The 9,109-nt window shown below is 41.0% G+C and overlaps 1 pseudogene; it reads left to right on the forward strand.

The window, feature by feature from the left end:
- Positions 1 to 3,516: 3,516 nt before the first annotated feature.
- Positions 3,517 to 3,633, forward strand: LOC125249846 (annotated as a pseudogene).
- The last annotated feature ends 5,476 nt before the right edge of the window (positions 3,634 to 9,109 follow it).

Below are 9,109 nucleotides of genomic sequence, written 5' to 3' on the forward strand. Positions count from 1 at the left end.
CAAAACATGAGCCTGATGGAGCCTGATGGTTCTCAAACCACTTCCTGCTTGTATCTGCAATTTGGGCAGCAGCATTATCTTGCTGAAAAATAACATCAGGGGCCAGTTGCATAAACCGCTAAGACTAGTCTTACCAGTTAGCCATCAATGCTTTTTCTTTCAGAGTGTTCATAACTTTTTAAAAGGTTATTTCCCTAAAAAATATATATTTGCCTAATTTGATACCGAAAAGTGGGTCATACTAGATCTTATAAGACACAGTCTTAATATAGTGACTAAGTTTATGCAACTGGCCCCAGATCATTCCTCTGGCAAGCCATTCTGCAATATTCTCATGTACTCCAAAGCATTAAATGACTTTTCACAGTGAAGTAACTCAACAATACAAGCAGCTAAAAAGGCTTCCCACACAATGACACCTCTTTCTCTATGCTACATTGTGTGAGATGTGTTTATTATTTCATTTCTCTCGAGATTTTTGAAGACACCACTCTGGAGCATCACTATGCAACTCGTGTTTAATTATAATTCATTACTCCATACACAACATCCCATATTCTGCCAAAAACTTCATTGTCTTTGATGTTTTTCTGAGACATGGCTTTTTAGCACATTTGCTTACATTTTGCTAATTTCCTGACCAATAATTTGTGGTTATGAAGAAGACAAAAGCTTAGTGTTTAGCCATTTTGGGATTGGCCTTTTCTTTCTTTTTTTATTCTTTTTTTTTTTTTTTTTTTTGGCCAGGAATGTATATCAGTAAATGTCCTTTCATCTCTTAAAATTAACCACAAATTCAAAATGGTGAAATGCCTATATACATAAGGCAATATTCAAAAAAAAAATTTTTTTTTTTTAATATTGCCTTATGTATAAACAGTAGGCAGCCAACCAGAATAATAGTTTTACCACCGCCGCTCCCGGGACGTGTGTTTACTCCCTTTTATCGCTAAGTGGCGCTATAATCACAGACTAAAAAAATTAGAAAGTAAATGTGTCAGTTTGATCTCTCAAGTATTAATCTGCCACGGCTCGTTGAGAGCTGTGGAAGCAGATGAATTCAATTAAAACATTGTAGTTAAACGAATTCATAATCACGGTGCTGAAATTAAAGAACAAATGTAGAACTGAAAATAAATGTAGGCGTTTATTATTTGCATTGAATTTCATATATATATATATATATATATATATATATATATATATATATATATATATATATATATATATATATATATATATTTATTCATTTAAGGTACAGTATGTAATTTTTTGCCGCTAGAGATCGCCTGTTCAAAACAAAGACGTAGCTTGATGATTGAGTGCGGAATCTTGGGAGTTGTCGTCTTCACCTCACAGCTGGTGGAAAAGAATGGGGATAGGACCCGGACAGAAATCATGTTCATGGATGAGATTTATTAAAGTTACTGTAGTATGAAACTGAGCAGGGCGAGTGCTGTTGAAGCTGAACGAGGCCGCTGGAGCAATTGCTAATGAGAGATGAGTGCAACACACGCCTCAAGGGCAGCAGAACGTTTATTATGCCACAGTCACAGCTTTCGCTTCTTCCAGTCAAGCGTATGAGATAACAGCGCTGTTTATCATATTAGATACATTTGAGAGTGTTGAAAATGATGTTATAACATTACTCTGTGCATTCGCTCGGTGGCTGATATGAGACACTTGTTGCACACTGCAGTAAGCTAGATCGATATTAGAATAACATATTCATAAATGCTGGGTGGCTTATGTTGATAAATGGCATGCAATTAATTTTAAATCATATTGTATGACAGAGAAAATGCTGTATTACTGTTAATAAAAATAAAGCTGCATCTGATTATGTAATGTTAGCCACTTGACAAAATAGTGTTTTTCTCTGAGGCCTGGTAAAGCATGGTACTCTCAAAAAAATCAAGAAAACTAGATTTAAACAATAAGAATAAATGTGTTGAGCTATATAACAATAATTAGTTTTCTGTCTATAAATGTATCCAAATAGTTTTTCCCTTGTCTATTAAAATGTCTTTGGTGTTTCCATGGTTTCAACAAAATAAAACTGGAAATCGGGGGTAATGCAGGTATGGCGTCCTTGTTAAAATTGCTTATTTCTCTGGATTTAAACATTCTTGGAAACATCTGGGATAAGTACACAAGTCAATATTTAATCCAATAATCCAATAACAATGGATATTTAATCCAAAAATCTTACATATTGTGCCTTTAATGTGCCCTTGTAATATTTAATCAAAAACATTAACTTCCCCTTTTAACAACATCACTCTGATGCCATGGACTGGGCTCCTTGTCTTGGGGGAAGAATTGAATTTGATGCCCCCAAATGTTCTTCAAGAGTCTAGACACAAAACACAAGCCCACACTTCCCCTACAGCAACAGAAAGCTGCTTTGAGGATTGGATCTGAGTGCACAGACTTTAGACAAGGTGGGTGTGGAGCTCACAGAAAAGTGGATTTGGTGCCATGTGTGGTTGAGGGAACCATGTTGAGGGCTGTGAGACTATAAGGCCATTGGAATGAAACCATGACGAGGTTATAAGTGCAAATACTGTGTGCAAGACTGATACAGCTTTAACAACACAGGAACTGCAAATATATACATTAATGAATGGAGATGGATTTATAATCACGATTTCAGATTTGAAGCACATCATATATGTGCACTACATTGCCAGAGCCTCAGAGGAAAGGCTATTACTCTCCTTCGAGAAAGATGATAAGATGGGTGAATCAAAAAACCCTGTTGCCTTAGAAACTGGTGACAACAAATGCCCTTCAGTTTTTTGATGTTTCTCAGAAATCAACACCCCAAAATGAAAATTCTGTCTTCAATTACTCACCCTCAGGTCTTTCCAAACTTTCTTTCGTCTGTGGACCCCACTGACTTTTTTGTATAGTCAAACAGTATTTCTCAAACATATCTACTTTTGGATTCTGCAGAAGAAAGTAAATAACATGTAGGTGAGCAAATTATGACAGAATGGTCTTTTTTCTGTGAACTATCCCTTAAAGCACAATCCATATATATATATATATATATAGTAGAACACAGTTCAACCAGCACGGTGGTTACAGTATGTTTATACCAAAGCCCTATATCTTAAACTATTCAGAAGTGGCTTACAGCTCTCAAGTTGGAAAGTTCAGTGCTCAGATTGCCTGGTGGAAAATGTAGTAGTCAGCATTCATTTGGCTCTGAAAGTCAAACGTAAAAGGGACTTCTGGTCTCTACTGTCGGCATGCACTTTCCTTTAAAGGTGATTCAGACCAACAATGTGTCAGTTATTCAAGTAAACAGAGTAGGTATGAAAGAAAAGCCTTCTTTTGATTGACTTGCTCTATGCATAAATTCATGTTGTAAATGAAAGGGCGTTTGTCATAAGGGCATAAGTTTGTGTACGAATTAAAGGAATAGTTCACTGAAAAATGTGGAGAATACTGTCAACGTCATTTTAAACTTATTTGAAATTATATGGACTACTTTCCTGGTACTTTTTGGCCAGCAGCCATATCACCCTGTAGCCCAAGACTGGTTGCCCACTGAAGCTAAGCAGGGCTGAGCCTGGTTAGTACCTGGATGGGAGACCTCCTGGGAAAACTAGGTTGCTGCTGGAAGAGGTGTTAGTGAGGCCAGCAGGGGGTGCTCACCCTGTGGTCTGTGTGGGTCCTAATGCCCCAGTATAGTGATTGGGACACTATACTGACAAAAAGCACCGTCCTTCGGATGAGACGTTAAACCGAGGTCCTGACTCTCTGTGGTCATTAAAAATCCCAGGATGTCCTTCGAAAAGAGTAGGGGTGTAACCCCGACATCCTGGCCAAACTTGCCCATTGGCCTCTGTCCATCATGGCCTCCTAATCATCCCCATACACTGATTGGCTTAATCACTCTGTCTCCTCTCCACCAATAAGCTGGTGTGTGGTGGGCGTACTGGCGCAATATGGCTGCCGTCGCATCATCCAGGTGGATGCTGCACATTGGTGGTGGTTGAGGAGATTCCCCCTTCAATATGTAAAGCGCATTGAGTGCCCAGAAAAGCGCTATATAAATGTAAGGAATTAATTAATTAATTCTTATTATTATTATTTTATGTTACTTTCTTTTTTTTTAAGTTAGTCCCTCGTCCCTACATTCTTCAAAATATCTTCTTTTGTGTTCTAAAGAAAAAAGTAAAAAAGAAAAAGAGAGCAGCTGTCTCTTTAAAGGATTAGTCCACTTTTAAATACACTTTTCCTGATAAATTTACTCACCCCCATGTCATCCAAGATATCCATGTCTTTCTTTCGTCAGTCGAAAAGAAATGAAGGTTTGTGAGGAAAACATTCCAGGATTATTCTCCTTATAGTGGATTTCAATAGCTACCAACAGACTGAAGGTCCAAATGTCAGTTTCAGATCAGCTTCAAGGGCTTTAAACGATCCCAGATGAGTAATAAGGGTCTTATCTATCAAAACGATCGGTCATTTTCGAAAACAATACAACCGTTTATGCTTTATAAACAAAATATCGCCTTGAACGTACTTTCCGCTTCCGCATTCTTCATAACGCTTACGCTGAATGTCCTACGCCTTCCCTATTCAACTTACGGAAAAAAACGAAACTGGCGCCGCGTTCGTTCCGTAACTTGAATAGGGAAGGCGTAGAACATTCAGCGTAAGCGTTTTGAAGAATGCGGAAGCGGAAAGTAAGTTCAAGGCGATATTTTGTTTATAAAGCATAAACGGTTGTATTTTTTTCGAAAATGACCGATCGTTTCGCTAGATAAGACCCTTATTACTCATCTGGAATCGTTTAAAGCCTTGAAGCTGCACTGAAAATGCAATTTGGACCTTCAACCTGTTGGTAGCCATTGAAATCCACTATAAGGAGAAAAATCCTGGAATGTTTTCCTCAAAAACCTTCATTTCTTTTCGACTGACGAAAGAAAGACATGGATATCTTGGATGACATGGGGGTGAGTAAATTTATCAGGAAAGGTGTATTTAAAAGTGGACTAATCCTTTAAATCAAGTCAAGTCATCATTTATATAGCGCTTTTTACAATACAGATTGTGTCAAAGCAGCTTTACAGTGATAATAGGAAAACTAATGGACAGAGATTATTTTGGCTTTACAGCAGCTCTAGGAAAAAGTTATTATCGAGCCAAAGTAAGTTTTTGATTGAATCACTTCCATTGTGAAAATCGTTAATTATTAACTTAGGGGCCACTTAAATGACACCTTTTAAACTGAAAACAGAAGATTTTTAATGCGATCTTGCCATTCATTTACGTGTTTAGTCTATAGGTATGCGCATTTGAATGTGTATGTGCACAGATGCTTAGTCTTTTTTTACAAAGTGACAAATTACTCTGGCCCGCATAATACAGAATTATTAGTCATTTCCGCAGATCCATGCAAACTGGAATCCTTTTGATTACATTTTATCTATACATTTTCCCAAGGAAAGGGAAGGAGGCCTTTGCAGAGGATAGTTTAGTTGACATTCAGGGCTGCGTTGTTGTTGTGTCTAGGTGCAGGTCCTTCATCTCATCTGGATACAGCCTGGATCTGGCAGACTACGGTAAGCCTCGGGATAAACAGAGAGAGACTAATATTAGCTAAATAAAGTTTAGGTGCTAAAAAGGAAAATGATCTACCACCTGCGGTTGATTTTGATATTCTAGGTATTATCAACTGGCCTGAATTCTGAGATCACAATAGACGTGAAAGACTATATTGTGTTAAGAGCTTGCACAAGTACTGGGGAGCTAAACCATTTAGTGCTTTATAAGTAATTAGCAAGATTTTAACATGTATACGATGTTTAATAGGGAGTCAATGCAGTGTTGACAGAACCAGGCTAATATGGTCATACTTCCTGGTTCTAGTAAGAACTCTAGCTGCTGTGTTTTAGACCAGCTGGAGTTTGTTTATTAGGTGTGCAGGGCAACAACCCAGTAAAGCATTGCAGTAATCTAGCCTTGAGGTCATGAACTAACTTTTCCGCATGTCATTGAGAGCATATGTCATAATTTAGATATATTTTTAAGATGGAAGAATGCGGTTTTACAGATGCTAGAAATGTGGCTTTCAAATGAAAGATTGGTATCGGTATGAGGTATGATTGCAATTTACCTGGCATAAACTGGCAAGAATTCATTGGATCAAGATTTTTTTTTTTCTTTGTGGCGGTCGTGGTTTTGATGTTGATATATATATAAAAGAAAAGTCACCTGGATGTGCAGAGCTCCATCACGCATGTAACAAGGTAATTTTTAAAGGTTAGCTTGTTTAAAAAACTTTCCAGTGGATTGTTTTGGGGACTTAGATCTGAAAATGCCATTCCACAATGATGATAAATCACCATGCTCAACACAAAGTCACAAAACTTTCAGAGACTAAAGTCCTTTAAAGTACGTGAGAGCCGGTCTTACATTACCAAAACGACTTGCTATATCCCCAAGAGAATACTGTACAGTCTGATCAGGAACATTTCCCTCACTTTAAGGGCTGTATCATAACAATGAAACTTCTCTTTTTAAATATCTGACCCTGGGGTCCAGCAAATCGTGGGGGAGAGAGCCACATTATAACCCAACTCAGAAAGGGTGGCCTCTATTAACTCCTGCTGATGAGCAGACTTATATAGAATGCAAAACAAATCACAACGACTTCCATAGCAGCTGCTATGAAATGTGATTTTAAACTCTATGTCGAACTATTTACAGCCAACGTGTGCTATGAAAAAACTCCTTTAATTCACAGACTTGTGTTGATTCTGTATGTTCTGGAAGATGAAAAGCACCGAGAAGGGAGTCTAGCTGCATGAGGCTAAAGTTCTCAGGGAACAGATGGTTGAAAAAGTTCGTTTTTCTGACTCGGTGGATGTGAAGGCTTGACAATAGCACATGCAGAACTTGAGAGCCATCTGTCTGGCAGGTTGATGCAATGAGCTTTTGGCCAAGACATCTTTGTAAAAGGTGCACTGAAGCATGATTGCTTTTCCAACCCGTCTTTGAGCAAACTCTCCATCCAGTTTATCTTTGAATGGAATTTTAAAGCACCATTATCCGGTTCAGTCAACTCTGTGTCTAACATCACACCAGCAAAAACACTTCAAACAAATTTAATTTATTACATATTCATATATTTAAATATTTCCTTTTATCAATGTTTTTTGAAAATTTACCAAAGCATTAACAAAGAGCTCCTTACAATTTCAACATTTAATTCCCCCCCCTCACACATTAACCCCTTTCGCCATAAAGTATTATTAATAGCAAAAAAAAAAAAAACAAAAAAAAATACATTTTAACATAAATGTATACATTTACAAAAGAACATTGTTATGTGTGCTGCTGAAGAGATGAGGCGAAATCCACAATTAATGGGCTTTATTTACAAACAGGATACTGAGAGACAGTTTCACACACTTAGTCAAACAATAACTAACAACAAGAACGGACAGGGAGTGCAGGGAGTGAGTCCAACTTAAAGGGAGTGCTGACGAGGACAACAGATGCTGGGAATCTGGGGAGATGGCGGGAAGACTGATGAGGGAAGTGCAGACAGGTGTGCAGAACAGGAGGATGCTGGGAACTCGAGTCCGGGAAGGCGTGAATGTAACATTACGTCCCCCTCCTCGGTAGGTGCGTCCTCGCGCCTCAGATGATACAACGGGGAGGGGGGGGGGCGCCCTGGAGACCTACAGGCAGGTGCGGGGGGTGCAGACAGGTGCGGAGGTCTCCAGGGCGGGTTTAGGACCTCGGGCTGTCACGGCGGGTCAGGAGTCCTAGGCGGCCACGGCAGGTCAGGAGCTGTGGACGGCTGTGATGGGTCAGGGGCCGTAGGTGGTCATGGCGGGTCTGGAGCTGAGGGCGGCCATGGCGGGTCTGGAGCTTAAGGCGGCCATGGCAGGTCTCCAAACCCACCCACATCTTTCCCACCCACGGGTACCCTTCCCCCCCAAAAAAAAAATTCTTTGGGAGACGGTGCATAGAGCGGGCTCGGCATGGGCTGGAGAGAGGTCTGTTAATAGGGCCCAGTCCATCCCCTCATACTCCACCAAAAGCCCCACAGATACTGGAGCGGGCTCGGCGAAGGCAGGAGCGGGCTCGGTGAAGATCGGAGCAGTCCCGCGGAGGCATGGAGCGGGCTCGGTGAGGGCTAGAAAGGGGTCTGATAATGGGGCCCAGTCCATCCCATCATACTCCACAAAAAGCCCTACAGATACTGGAGCGGGCTCGGTGACAGAATACTCAGACGACTGGAGACTGGAGACGCTCAGGAGACAGGGGCTGCACGGAGGCAGAAAACTCAGGAGACAGGGGCTGCACGGACGCGGAAAACTCAGGAGACAGGGGCTGCATGGAGGCAGAAAACTCAGGAGACTGGGATTGCTTTGCGGCCTTCTTCTTCCCCCAGCGGAGGATTTTTCATCGGCCATTGGGGTTTTTGGGTCCGGCAGGACACCAGGGGAATGCTCACTGGAGGGGCAGGTGGAGGAAAGCGGCGATTGGCGAACTGGTCAGGCCGCCTGTGTTTCTGTGGGGCCTGGATGAGGATTACACGATTGATCAAGAACCTCCTCAATGACAAACTCAAACTCCAGAAAACAGGTGTTCAAACATGCATCTGGCCAATTTGCCAAATAAGCAAGCTCGACAAATTCCTCCACATACCTCTCCAGCGAATGACCATCCTGCTGGAACCCACAAAGATGATCCGAGGCTGTAGTAGGCCTGGGAGACACTGGGAGCTCGGAGAGTTCTGAAACAAGGAACAAGCCCATCCTTCTTTGTGGAGATTTCCAGCGGTTTTGGTCCGTTCTTCTGTTATGTGTGTTGCTGAAGAGATGAGACGAGTACAGAAATCCGCAATTAATGGGCTTTATTTACAAACAGGATACTGAGAGACAGCTTCACACACTTAGCCAAACAATAACTAACAACAAGAACGGACAGGGAGTGCAGGAAGTGAGTCCAACTTAAAGGGAGTGCTGATGAGGACAACGGGTGCTGGGAATCCGGGGAGATGGCGGGAAGACTGATGAGGGAAGTGCAGAACAGGAGGATGCTGGGAACTGGAATCCGGGAAGGTGTGAATGTA

This window comes from Megalobrama amblycephala, linkage group LG16, assembly GCF_018812025.1.
Source record: "Megalobrama amblycephala isolate DHTTF-2021 linkage group LG16, ASM1881202v1, whole genome shotgun sequence".
In the NCBI taxonomy this organism is placed as follows: Eukaryota; Metazoa; Chordata; class Actinopteri; order Cypriniformes; family Xenocyprididae; genus Megalobrama; species Megalobrama amblycephala.